The 12500-nt window shown below is 70.1% G+C and overlaps 1 non-coding gene across 1 annotated transcript in view; it reads left to right on the top strand.

Moving 5' to 3' along the window:
- LOC148024182 (5S ribosomal RNA) overlaps positions 1-113 on the top strand; it is a 119-nt gene extending 6 nt beyond the window's left edge. Inside the window, exon 1 of the ribosomal RNA XR_015694103.1 lies at positions 1-113. This exon is cut by the window's left edge and continues 6 nt beyond it. This is a non-coding gene — a ribosomal RNA (5S ribosomal RNA).
- Positions 114-12500: the final 12387 nt, after the last annotated feature.

Here is a 12500-nt window from a genome sequence, read left to right as displayed (position 1 = left end):
GGTCACACCAGCGCTAATACACCGGATCCCATCAGAACTCCGCAGTTAAGCGCGCTTGGGCCAGAACAGTACTGGGATGGGTGACCTCCCGGGAAGTCCTGGTGCTGCACCCTTTTGCATGCTTGTTTCGAGACCGTGGCATGGAAATCCCCTCGGATCACGTCTCGACTCTCCAACGCTGACATCGTGGTAGGAAACCCCCTCGCCTTGCCATGACGCGGCGCCTCCTCTCCTCGTCGCGATTGTCTTTGCGTACGTCGTGCCTGGCCCCTCCCTCTGCCTCGCTCTCACGTGATACCCCCTCCTCAAGATGCGAGGTATTTTGGGAGCGGAGGGTGTGCCATGTTGTGGGGGGGTTCGGTGGAGCGGGGTTTTTCCGAGGAGGGAGGGCGTGCCATGTTGCGCGGGCGGGTTGTTGGAGCGGGGATTTCTGAGGAGGGAGGGTGTGCCATGTCGTGGGGGGGTTTCTTGAGGAGGTCCGTCGGGGGGTGGAAGGTTCCGTGTCGCGGGAGGGGGTCGTGTGCAGTGGGGTGTGTGTGCCGTGTCATTGCGGAGCGGGATTTCTTAGGAGGGAGGGTGTGCCATGTCGTGGGGGGGTGAGGTGACGTGCCGTGGGTCGAGCGGGGTTTTTGGAGGTGGGGTGCGCGGGGGATACGCCGCGTCGTCGGGGGGTGCGGTGGGGTGGAGGGTGCGCCGTGTCGTGGGGGGGTGACGCGGGGTGGGCTGGGTCGAGCGGGGTTTTTGGAGGCGTGGCCGGGTCGTGTGGATGGAGCGGGGTTTTCCGAGGTGGGGTGCGGGGGGGATGCGCCGCGTCGAGGGGGGGTGCGGTGGGGTGTGCCGTGACGCGGGGTGGGGTGGTGTGGATGCAGCGGGTTTTTCGAGGTGGGGTGGGGTGGTGTGGATGCAGCGGGTTTTCCGAGGTGGGGTGCGCGGGGGCGTCGTGGGGGGGTGACGCGGGGTGGGGTGGGTCGAGCGGGGGGTTTTCGAGGTGGGGTGCGGGGGGGGCGTCGTGGGGGGGTGCGCCGTGTCGTGGGGGGGGTGACGCGGGGTGGGGTGGGTCGAGCGGGGTTTTCGGAGGCGTGGAGGGAGCGGGGTTTTTCGAGGTGGGTGCGGGGGGGGGCGTTGTGGGGGGGTGCGCCGTGTCGTGGCGGGTGACGCGGGGTGGGGTGGGTCGAGCGGGGTTTTCGGAGGCGTGGCGGGGTGCTGTGGAGGGAGCGGGGTTTTTCGAGGTGGGGTGCGGCGGGGCGTCGTGGGGGGGGTGCGCCGTGACGCGGGTCGAGCGGGGTTTCGGAGGCGTGGAGGCAGCGGGGTTTTTCGAGGTGGGGTGCGGGGGGGGGCGTCGTGGGGGGGTGCGCCGTGTCGTGGGGGGGTGACGCGGGGTGGGGTGGGTCGAGCGGGGTTTTCGGAGGCGTGGCGGGGTGCTGTGGAGGGAGCGGGGTTTTTCGAGGTGGGGTGCGGCGGGGCGTCGTGGGGGGGGTGCGCCGTGACGCGGGTCGAGCGGGGTTTCGGAGGCGTGGAGGCAGCGGGGTTTTTCGAGGTGGGGTGCGGGGGGGGGCGTCGTGGGGGGGTGCGCCGTGTCGTGGGGGGGTGACGCGGGGTGGGGTGGGTCGAGCGGGGTTTTTGGAGGAGAGGTGGGGTGCTGTGGATGGAGCGCGGTTTTTCGAGGTGGGGTGGGGGGGGGTGCGCCGTGACGCGGGGTGGGGTGGGTCGAGCGCGGTTTTTTGGAGGCGTGGCGGGGTGGTGTGGAGGGAGCGGGGTTTTTCGAGGTGGGGTGCGGGGGGGGGGCGTCGTGGGGGGGTGCGCCGTGTCATGGGGGAGTGACGCGGGGGGGCGTCGTGGGGGGGTGCGGTGGGGTGGGGCGGTGCGCCGTGTCATGGGGGAGTGACGCGGGGTTGGGGTGGTCAAGCGGGGTTTTTGGAGGAGAGGTGGGGTGCTGTGGAGGGAGCGCGGTTTTTCGAGGTGGGGTGCGGGGGGGCGTCGTGGGGGGTGACGCGGGGTGGGGGTGGTCGAGCGGGGTTTTGGGAGGAGAGGTGGGGTGCTGTGGAGGGAGCGCGGTTTTTCGAGGTGGGGTGCGGGGGGGTGTCGTGGGGGGGTGCGGTGGGGTGGGGGGGTGCGCCGTGTCGTGGGGGGGAGACGCGGGGTGGGGTGGGTCGAGCGGGGTTTTTCGAGGTGGGGTGCGGGGAGGGGGGGGGGGGGGGGGGGATATGTGCCGCGTCGTGGGGGGGTGCGGTGGGGTGGGGGGTGTGCCGTGTCCTGGGGGAGTGACGCGGGGTTGGGTGGGTCGAGTGGGGTTTTTCGAGGTGGGGTGCGGGGGGGGGGGGGGGGGGGATATGCGCCGCGTCGTGGGGGGGTGCGGTGGGGTGTGGGGGGTGTGCCGTGTCGTGGGGGGCTGACGCGAGGTGGGGTGGGTCGAGCGGGGTTTTCGGAGGCGTGGTGGGGTGGTATGGAGGGAGCGGGGTTTTTCGAGGTGGGGTGCGGGGCGGCGTCGCTGGGGGGTGCGGTGGGGTGGGGGGTGCGCCATGTCGTGGGGGGGTGACGCGGGGTGGGGTGGGTCGAGCGGGGTTTTCGGAGGCGTGGAGGGAGCGGGGTTTTTCGAGGTGGGTGCGGGGGGGGGCGTTGTGGGGGGGTGCGCCGTGTCGTGGCGGGTGACGCGGGGTGGGGTGGGTCGAGCGGGGTTTTCGGAGGCGTGGCGGGGTGCTGTGGAGGGAGCGGGGTTTTTCGAGGTGGGGTGCGGCGGGGCGTCGTGGGGGGGGTGCGCCGTGACGCGGGTCGAGCGGGGTTTCGGAGGCGTGGAGGCAGCGGGGTTTTTCGAGGTGGGGTGCGGGGGGGGGCGTCGTGGGGGGGTGCGCCGTGTCGTGGGGGGGTGACGCGGGGTGGGGTGGGTCGAGCGGGGTTTTTGGAGGAGAGGTGGGGTGCTGTGGATGGAGCGCGGTTTTTCGAGGTGGGGTGGGGGGGGGTGCGCCGTGACGCGGGGTGGGGTGGGTCGAGCGCGGTTTTTTGGAGGCGTGGCGGGGTGGTGTGGAGGGAGCGGGGTTTTTCGAGGTGGGGTGCGGGGGGGGGGGGCGTCGTGGGGGGGTGCGCCGTGTCATGGGGGAGTGACGCGGGGGGGCGTCGTGGGGGGGTGCGGTGGGGTGGGGCGGTGCGCCGTGTCATGGGGGAGTGACGCGGGGTTGGGGTGGTCAAGCGGGGTTTTTGGAGGAGAGGTGGGGTGCTGTGGAGGGAGCGCGGTTTTTCGAGGTGGGGTGCGGGGGGGCGTCGTGGGGGGTGACGCGGGGTGGGGGTGGTCGAGCGGGGTTTTGGGAGGAGAGGTGGGGTGCTGTGGAGGGAGCGCGGTTTTTCGAGGTGGGGTGCGGGGGGGTGTCGTGGGGGGGTGCGGTGGGGTGGGGGGGTGCGCCGTGTCGTGGGGGGGAGACGCGGGGTGGGGTGGGTCGAGCGGGGTTTTTCGAGGTGGGGTGCGGGGAGGGGGGGGGGGGGGGGGGGGATATGTGCCGCGTCGTGGGGGGGTGCGGTGGGGTGGGGGGTGTGCCGTGTCCTGGGGGAGTGACGCGGGGTTGGGTGGGTCGAGTGGGGTTTTTCGAGGTGGGGTGCGGGGGGGGGGGGGGGGGGGATATGCGCCGCGTCGTGGGGGGGTGCGGTGGGGTGTGGGGGGTGTGCCGTGTCGTGGGGGGCTGACGCGAGGTGGGGTGGGTCGAGCGGGGTTTTCGGAGGCGTGGTGGGGTGGTATGGAGGGAGCGGGGTTTTTCGAGGTGGGGTGCGGGGCGGCGTCGCTGGGGGGTGCGGTGGGGTGGGGGGTGCGCCATGTCGTGGGGGGGTGACGCGGGGTGGGGTGGGTCGAGCGGGGTTTTCGGAGGCGTGGAGGGAGCGGGGTTTTTCGAGGTGGGTGCGGGGGGGGGCGTTGTGGGGGGGTGCGCCGTGTCGTGGCGGGTGACGCGGGGTGGGGTGGGTCGAGCGGGGTTTTCGGAGGCGTGGCGGGGTGCTGTGGAGGGAGCGGGGTTTTTCGAGGTGGGGTGCGGCGGGGCGTCGTGGGGGGGGTGCGCCGTGACGCGGGTCGAGCGGGGTTTCGGAGGCGTGGAGGCAGCGGGGTTTTTCGAGGTGGGGTGCGGGGGGGGGCGTCGTGGGGGGGTGCGCCGTGTCGTGGGGGGGTGACGCGGGGTGGGGTGGGTCGAGCGGGGTTTTTGGAGGAGAGGTGGGGTGCTGTGGATGGAGCGCGGTTTTTCGAGGTGGGGTGGGGGGGGGTGCGCCGTGACGCGGGGTGGGGTGGGTCGAGCACGGTTTTTTGGAGGCGTGGCGGGGTGGTGTGGAGGGAGCGGGGTTTTTCGAGGTGGGGTGCGGGGGGGGGGGGCGTCGTGGGGGGGTGCGCCGTGTCATGGGGGAGTGACGCGGGGGGGCGTCGTGGGGGGGTGCGGTGGGGTGGGGCGGTGCGCCGTGTCATGGGGGAGTGACGCGGGGTTGGGGTGGTCAAGCGGGGTTTTTGGAGGACAGGTGGGGTGCTGTGGAGGGAGCGCGGTTTTTCGAGGTGGGGTGCGGGGGGGCGTCGTGGGGGGTGACGCGGGGTGGGGGTGGTCGAGCGGGGTTTTGGGAGGAGAGGTGGGGTGCTGTGGAGGGAGCGCGGTTTTTCGAGGTGGGGTGCGGGGGGGTGTCGTGGGGGGGTGCGGTGGGGTGGGGGGGTGCGCCGTGTCGTGGGGGGGAGACGCGGGGTGGGGTGGGTCGAGCGGGGTTTTTCGAGGTGGGGTGCGGGGAGGGGGGGGGGGGGGGGATATGTGCCGCGTCGTGGGGGGGTGCGGTGGGGTGGGGGGTGTGCCGTGTCCTGGGGGAGTGACGCGGGGTTGGGTGGGTCGAGTGGGGTTTTTCGAGGTGGGGTGCGGGGGGGGGGGGGGGGGGATGCGCCGCGTCGTGGGGGGGTGCGGTGGGGTGTGGGGGGTGTGCCGTGTCGTGGGGGGCTGACGCGAGGTGGGGTGGGTCGAGCGGGGTTTTCGGAGGCGTGGTGGGGTGGTATGGAGGGAGCGGGGTTTTTCGAGGTGGGGTGCGGGGCGGCGTCGCTGGGGGGTGCGGTGGGGTGGGGGGTGCGCCATGTCGTGGGGGGGTGACGCGGGGTGGGGTGGGTCGAGCGGGGTTTTCGGAGGCATTTGTGGTGTGGCGTGGAGGGAGCGGGGTTTTTCGAGGTGGGGTGCGGGGGGGGGCGTCGTGGGGGGGTGCGGTGGGGTGGGGGGTGTGCCGTGTCATGGGGGAGTGACGCGGGGTTGGGTGGGTCGAGCGGGGTTTTTCGACGTGGGGTGAGGGGGGGTGGGGGGGTGCGCCGTGTCGTGGGGGGGTGCGGTGGGGTGTGGGGGGTGTGCCGTGTCGTGGGGGGGCTCACGTGAGGTGGGGTGGGTCGAGCGGGGTTTTCGGAGGCGTGGTGGGGTGGTGTGGAGGGAGCGGGGTTTCTCGAGGTGGGGTGCGGGGGGCATCGTGGGGGGGTGCGGTGGGGTGAAGGGTGCGCCGTGTCGTGGGGGAGTGAGGCGGGGCACGGTGGGTCGAGCCTGGTTTTTGGAGGAGTGGTGGGGTGCTGTGGATGGAGCGGGGTTTTTCGAGGTGGGGTGGGGGGGGAGGCGCCGCGTCGTAGGGGGGTGCGGTGGGGTGGGGTGGGGGGGTGTGCCGTGTCGTGGGGGGTGACGCGGGGTGTCGCGATGCCCCCTCCCCCCACCATGCCCCGACATGACGCGACGCGCCCTCTCCCCTACATAACATGACAACCCCCCTCCCCCCCCCATGACATCCCCCCATCCCCCATGACACGACACGACGCGATGCGCCCCCCCATGTCGTCCCCCCCTCAAAAATTCGCCTCCCCCCTCAACACACACCACCCCCCCCCCTCCCCCTCAAAAATTCGGCCCCCCCATGACATCCCCCCCCAGCCCCCATGACACGACGCGACGCGACGCGCCCCGCCATGACACGACACGACACGACGCGCCCCCCCCTTCCCCCCTCAACACACACCACACCATGTCGCGACGTGCCGCGCCCCCCCCCCGCCCCATGACATCCCCACCCCAGCCCCCCCACCCACGACACGACATGATGCGACGCGCCCCCCCCCCCCCCCCCCATGACATCCTCACCCCACCCCCCCCCCCCACGACACGACATGATGCGACGCGCCCCCCCCCCCCCCCATGACATCCTCACCGCCCCCCCCCCCCCCCATGACACGACACGATGCGACGCGCCCCCCCCCTATGACATCCCCCCCCATGGGATCCCCCCCCTCCCCGCCCCCCCATGACACAACACGATGCGATGTGCCACCCTCCCCTTAACACACACACCCACCCAACGCAATGCCCCCCCCCCCCGCGCCCCATGGCCTGACACGACGCGACGTGCTCCCCTCCCCTTAACACACCCACCCACCCTCCATGACGCGACGTGGAGGAGGGGGGGAGGGGTGGTGTTTTGTGTGTTGAGGGGGGGGGTAGGAATTTTTGACGGGGGGGGGGGGGGAAGGGGTGGTGTGGGGTGGTGTGTGTTGAGGGGGGGGGGGGGGGGGTGGGGGAGGGGAGGGGTGGTGTGTGTTCAGGGGGGGGGGGGGGGGGCGAATTTTTGGGGGGGGGAAGGGGGGAAATTTGGAGGGGAAGGGGGGCGAATTTTTTGGGGGGGGGGGGAAGGGGTGGGGTGGTGTGTGTTGAGGGGGGGGCTAAATTTAGAGGGGGGGAAGGGGAGGGGTGGTGTGGTGTGGTGTGGTGTGTGTTGAGGGGGGGGGGGGGGGGGCGAATTTTTGGGGGGGGGGGAGGGGTGGTGTCTGTTGGGGGCGGGGGGGGGCGAATTTTTGGGGGGGGGGGGAGGGGTGGTGTGTGTTGGGGGCGGGGGGGGGGGGAAATTTTGGAGGGGGGAGGTAGGGGTGGTGTGGTGTGTGTTGAGGGGGGGGGCGAAATTTGGTGGAGGGGAAGGGGAGGGGTGGTGTGGTGTGTGTTGAGGGGGGGAAATTTGGACCGGGGGGGCGAATTTTTTGGGGGGGGGGGAGGGGTGGGGTGGTGTGTGTTGAGGGGAAGGCGAAATTTGGAGGGGGGGGTGGTGTGGTGTGGTGTGGTGTGGTGTGTGTTGAGGGGGGTGGCCGAATTTTTTTTGGGGGGAAGGTGGAGTGGTGTGTGTTGGGGGGGGGGGGGGGGGGGGGGGGGCGAATTTTTTGGGGGCGGGGGGGGGGAGGGGTGGTGTGTGTTGAGGGGGGAGGGGTGGGAAATTTTTGGGGGGGGCCAATTTTTGGAGGGGGGGGGGAGGGGTGGTGTGATGTGGTGTGTGTTGAGGGGGGGGGGGGATTTTTGAGGGGGGGGGGGGGGGGGAGGGGTGGTGTGGTGTGTGTTGAGGGGGGGGCGGGGAATTTTTGAGGGGGGGGGAGGGGTTGTGTGGTGTGTGTTGGGGGGGGGGGGTGGGGTGGTGTGTGTTGAGGGGGGGGGGGAGGGGTGGTGTGGTGTGGTGTGGTGTGTGTTGAGGGGGGGGGGGGGGGGGATTTTTGAGGGGGGGGGAGGGGTGGTGTGGTGTTTGTTGAGGGGGGGGGGGGGGGGAGGTGTGTATTGAGGGGGGGGGCGCGAATTTTGGGGGGGGGGGGAGGGGTGGTTTGTGTTGGGGGCGGGGGGGGGGGAAATTTTGGAGGGGGGGAGGGGGTGTGTGGTGTGGTGTGTGTTGAGGGGGGGTGGCCGAATTTTTTTGGGGGGGGGGGGGGGAATTTTTTGGGGGCGGGGGGGGGGGGAGGGGTGGGGTGGTGTGTGTTGAGGGGGTGGCGAAATTTGGAGTGGGGGAAGGGGAGGGGTTGTGTGGTGTGTGTTGAGGGGGGGGGGATTTTTGGGGGGGGGAGGGGTGGTGTGGTGTGGTGTGTGTTGAGGGGGGGGGGGGGGGGGGGAATTTTTGAGGGGGGGGAGGCGTGGTGTGGGGTGGTGTGGTGTGGTGTGTGTTGAGGGGGGGGGGGTCGAATTTTGGGGGGGGAAGCGGCGAAATTTGGAGGGGGGGGGGGGGCGAATTTTTGGGGGGGGGGAGGGCTGGGGTGGTGTGTGTTGAGGGGAAGGCGAAATTTGGAGGGGGGAAGGGGAGGGTTGGTGTGGTGTGGTGTGGTGTGTGTTGAGGGGGGGGGGGGGGGGATTTTTGAGGGGGGGTGGAGGGGGCGAATTTTGGAGGGGGGGGGGGAGGGGTGGTGTGGTGTGGTGTGTGTTGAGGGGGGGGGCCAATTTTTTGGGGGGGGGGGGGCAAAATTTGGAGGGGGGGGGGGAGGGGTTGTGTGGTGTAGTGTGTGTTGGGGGGGGGGGGATTTTTGAGGGGGGGGGGGAGGGGTGGTGTTTTGTGTGTTGAGGGGGGGGGGGGATTTTTGAGGGGGGGGGAGGGGTGGTGTGGTGTGTGTTGAGGGGGGGGGGATGTGGTGGGTGTGTTGGGGGGGGGGGGGGAATTTTTGGGGGGGGGGAGGGGAGGTGTGGGGTGGTGTGTGTTGAGGGGGGTGGGGGGCGAAATTTGGAGGGGGGGGGGAGGGGTGGTGTGGTGTGGTGTGTGTTGAGGGGGGGGCCAATTTTTTGGGGGGGGGGGGCAAAATTTGGAGGGCGGGGGGGAGGGGTGGTGTGGTGTGGTGTGTTTTTAGGGGGGGGGGGAGGGGTGGTGTGGTGTGTGTTGGGGGGGGGGGGGGGTGGGGTGGTGTGTGTTGAGGGGGGGGGGGGGGGGATTTTTGGGGGGGGGGAGGGGTGGTGTGGGGTGGTGTGTGTTGAGGGGGGTGGGGGGGGGGGGTGGTGTGGTGTGGTGTGTGTGTGTTGAGGGGGGGGGGGGGGGGGGCGAATTTTTGGGGGGGAGAAATTTGGAGGGGGGGGGGGAGGGGTGGGGTGGTGTGTGTTGAGGGGGGGGCGAAATTTCGAGGGGGGGAAGGGGAGGGGTGGTGTGGTGTGTGTTGAGGGGGGGGGGGATTTTTGAGGGGGGGGGGGGAGGGGTGGTGTGGTGTGTGTTGAGGGGGGGGGGTGGGGTGGTGTGTGTTGAGGGGGGGGGGGGGGGAGGCGAATTTTGGAGGGGGGGGGAGGGGTGGTTTGGTGTGGTGTGTGTTGAGGGGGGGGGCCAATTTTTGGGGGGGGGGGGGGGGGCAAAATTTGGAGGGGGGGGGGGGGGATTTTTGAGGGGGGGGGGAGGGGTGGTGTGGTGTGTGTTGAGGGGGGGGCGGGGAATTTTTGGGGGGGGGGGAGGGGTTGTGTGGTGTGTGTTGGGGGGGGGGGGGTGGGGTTGTGTGTGTTGAGGGGGGGGGGGGATTTTTTGGGGGGGGGGGGGGGGGGGTGGTGTGGTGTGGTGTGTGTTGAGGGGGGGGGGGGGATTTTTGAGGGGGGGGGGCGGTGGGGAGGTGTGTATTGAGGGGGGGGGGGCGCGAATTTTGGGGGGGGGGGGAGGGGTGGTTTGTGTTGGGGGCGGGGGGGGGGGGGGGGGGCAAATTTTGGAGGGGGGGAGGGGGTGTGTGGTGTGGTGTGTGTTGAGGGGGGTGGCCGAATTTTTTTGGGGGGGGGGGGTGGGGTGGTGTGTGTTGGGGGGGGGGGAATTTTTTGGGGGGGGGGGGGGGGGAGGGGTGGGGTGGTGTGTGTTGAGGGGGTGGCGAAATTTGGAGGGGGGGAAGGGGAGGGGTTGTGTGGTGTGTGTTGAGGGGGGGGGATTTTTGAGGGGGGGGGAGGGGTGGTGTGGTGTGGTGTGTGTTGAGGGGGGGGGGGGGGGGAATTTTTGAGGGGGGGGAGGCGTGGTGTGGGGTGGTGTGGTGTGGTGTGTGTTGAAGGGGGGGGGTCGAATTTTTGGGGGGGAAAGGGGCGAAATTTGGACGCGGGGGGGCGAATTTTTGGGGGGGGGGGAGGGCTGGGGTGGTGTGTGTTGAGGGGAAGGCAAAATTTGGAGGGGGGAAGGGGAGGGTTGGTGTGGTGTGGTGTGGTGTGTGTTGAGGGGGGGGGGGGGGGGGGATTTTTGAGGGGGGGTGGAGGGGGCGAATTTTGGAGGGGGGGGGGAGGGGTGGTGTGGTGTGGTGTGTGTTGAGGGGGGGGGCCAATTTTTTTGGGGGGGGGGGCAAAATTTGGAGGGGGGGGGGGAGGGGTTGTGTGGTGTAGTGTGTGTTGGGGGGGGGGGGGATTTTTGAGGGGGGGGGGATTTTTGAGGGGGGGGGAGGGGTGGTGTGGTGTGTGTTGAGGGGGGGGGGATGTGGTGGTGTGTGTTGGGGGGGGGGGGGAATTTTTTGGGGGGGGGAGTGGAGGTGTGGGGTGGTGTGTGTTGAGGGGGGTGGGGGGCGAAATTTGGAGGGGGGGGGAGGGGTGGTGTGGTGTGGTGTGTGTTGAGGGGGGGGCCAATTTTTTGGGGGGGGGGGGCAAAATTTGGAGGGCGGGGGGGAGGGGTGGTGTGGTGTGGTGTGTTTTTAGGGGGGGGGGGAGGGGTGGTGTTTTGTGTGTTGAGGGGGGGGGGGGGGAATTTTTGAGGGGGGGGAGGGGTGGTGTGGTGTGTGTTGGGGGGGGGGGGGGGGCAAAATTTGGAGGGGGGGGGGAGGGGTGGTGTGATGTGGTCTGTGTTGAGGGGGGGGGGGGATTTTTGAGGGGGGGGGGGAGGGGTGGTGTGGTGTGTGTTGAGGGGGGGGTGGGGAATTTTTGAGGGGGGGGGGGAGGGGTTGTGTGGTGTGTGTTGGGGGGGGGGGGTGTGTGGGTGAGGGGGGGGGGGGGGGGGGGATTTTTGAGGGGGGGGGGGAGGGGTGGTGTGGTGTTTGTTGAGGGGGGGGGGGGTGGGGAGGTGTGTATTGAGGGGGGGGGCGCGAATTTTTGGGGGGGGGGGAGGGGTGGTTTGTGTTGGGGGCGGGGGTGGGGGGGGGGGGGGGGGGGGGGCGCAAATTTTGGAGGGGGGGGAGGGGGTGTGTGGTGTGGTGTGTGTTGAGGGGGGTGGCCGAATTTTTGGGGGGGGGGGGGGGTGGGGTGGTGTGGTTGGGGGGGGGGGGGAATTTTTTGGGGGAGGGGGGGGGAGGGGTGGGGTGGTGTGTGTTGAGGGGGGGGCGAAATTTGGAGGGGCGGAAGGGGAGGGGTGGTGTGGTGTGTGTTGAGGGGGGGGATTTTTGAGGGGGAGGGAGGGGTGGTGTGGTGTCGTGTGTGTTGAGGGGGGGGGGGAATTTTTGAGGGGGGGGAGGCGTGGTGTGGTGTGGTGTGTGTTGAGGGGGGGGGCGAATTTTTGGGGGGGGAAGGGGCGAAATTTGGATGGGGGGGGGCGAATTTTTGGGGGGGGGGGGGAGGGCTGGGGTGGTGTGTGTTGAGGGGAAGGCGAAATTTGGAGGGGGGAAGGGGAGGGTTGGTGTGGTGTGGTGTGGTGTGTGTTGAGGGGGGGGGGGGGATTTTTGAGGGGGGGGGCGAATTTTGGGGGGGGGGGGGAGGGGTGGTGTGTGTTGAGGGGGGGGGGGGCAAAATTTGGAGGGGGGAGGGGGAGGGGTTGTGTGGTGTGGTGTGTGTTGGGGGGGGGGATTTTTGAGGGGGGGGCGAGGGGTGGTGTTTTGTGTGTTGAGGGGGGGGGGGGATTTTTGAGGGGGGGAGGGGTGGTGTGGTGTGTGTTGAGGGGGGGGGGGGATGTGGTGGTGTGTGTTGAGGGGGGGGGGGGAATTTTTGGGGGGGGGAGGGGAGGTGTGGGGTGGTGTGTGTTGAGGGGGGTGGGGGGCGAAATTTGGAGGGGGGGGGAGGGGTGGTGTGGTGTGGTGTGTGTTGAGGGGGGGGCCAATATTTTGGGGGGGGGGGGGCAAAATTTGGAGGGGGGGGGGGGAGGGGTGGTGTTTTGTGTGTTGAGGGGGGGGGGAATTTTTGAGGGGGGGGGAGGGGTGGTGTGGTGTGTGTTGGGGGGGGGGGGGGGGGGTGGTGTGTGTTGAGGGGGGGGGGGGATTTTTGGGGGGGGGGAGGGGTGGTGTGGGGTGGTGTGTGTTGAGGGGGGTGGGGGGGGGAGGGGTGGTGTGGTGTGGTGTGTGTTGAGGGGGGGGGGGCGAATTTTTGGGGGGGAGAAGGGGCGAAATTTGGAGGGGGGGGGGGGAGGGGTGGGGTGGTGTGTGTTGAGGGGGGGGTGAAATTTGGAGGGGGGGAAGGGGAGGGGTGGTGTGGTGTGTGTTGAGGGGGGGGGGGAAGGGTGGGGAGGTGTGTATTGAGGGGGGGGGGGGCGAATTTTTGGGGGGGAGGAGGGGTGGTGTGTGTTGGGGGCGGGGGGGGGGGGGGGGGGGGAAGGGTGGGGAGGTGTGTTGGGGGGGGGGGGGGAGGGGTGGTGTGGTGTGTGTTGAGGGGGGTGGCCGAAATTTTTGGGGGGGAGGGGTGGGGTGGTGTGTGTTGGGGGGGGGCGAATTTTTTGGGGGCGGGGGGGGGGGGGGGGGGGGGGGGGAGGGGTGGGGTGGTGTGTGTTGAGGGGGGGCGAAATTTGGAGGGGGGGAAGGGGAGGGGTGGTGTGGTGTGTGTTGAGGGGGGGGGGATTTTTGAGGGGGGGAGGGGTGGTGTGGTGTGTGTTGACATGACAACGCGACGTGC

Source organism: Lygodium microphyllum, chromosome 16 (assembly GCF_053477565.2).
Source record: "Lygodium microphyllum isolate KBCC chromosome 16, Lygodium_microphyllum_v1.1.10, whole genome shotgun sequence".
In the NCBI taxonomy this organism is placed as follows: Eukaryota; Viridiplantae; Streptophyta; class Polypodiopsida; order Schizaeales; family Lygodiaceae; genus Lygodium; species Lygodium microphyllum.
The sequence above is the reverse complement of the archived record's forward strand: the minus strand, read 5'-3'. Positions and strand labels throughout refer to the sequence as shown.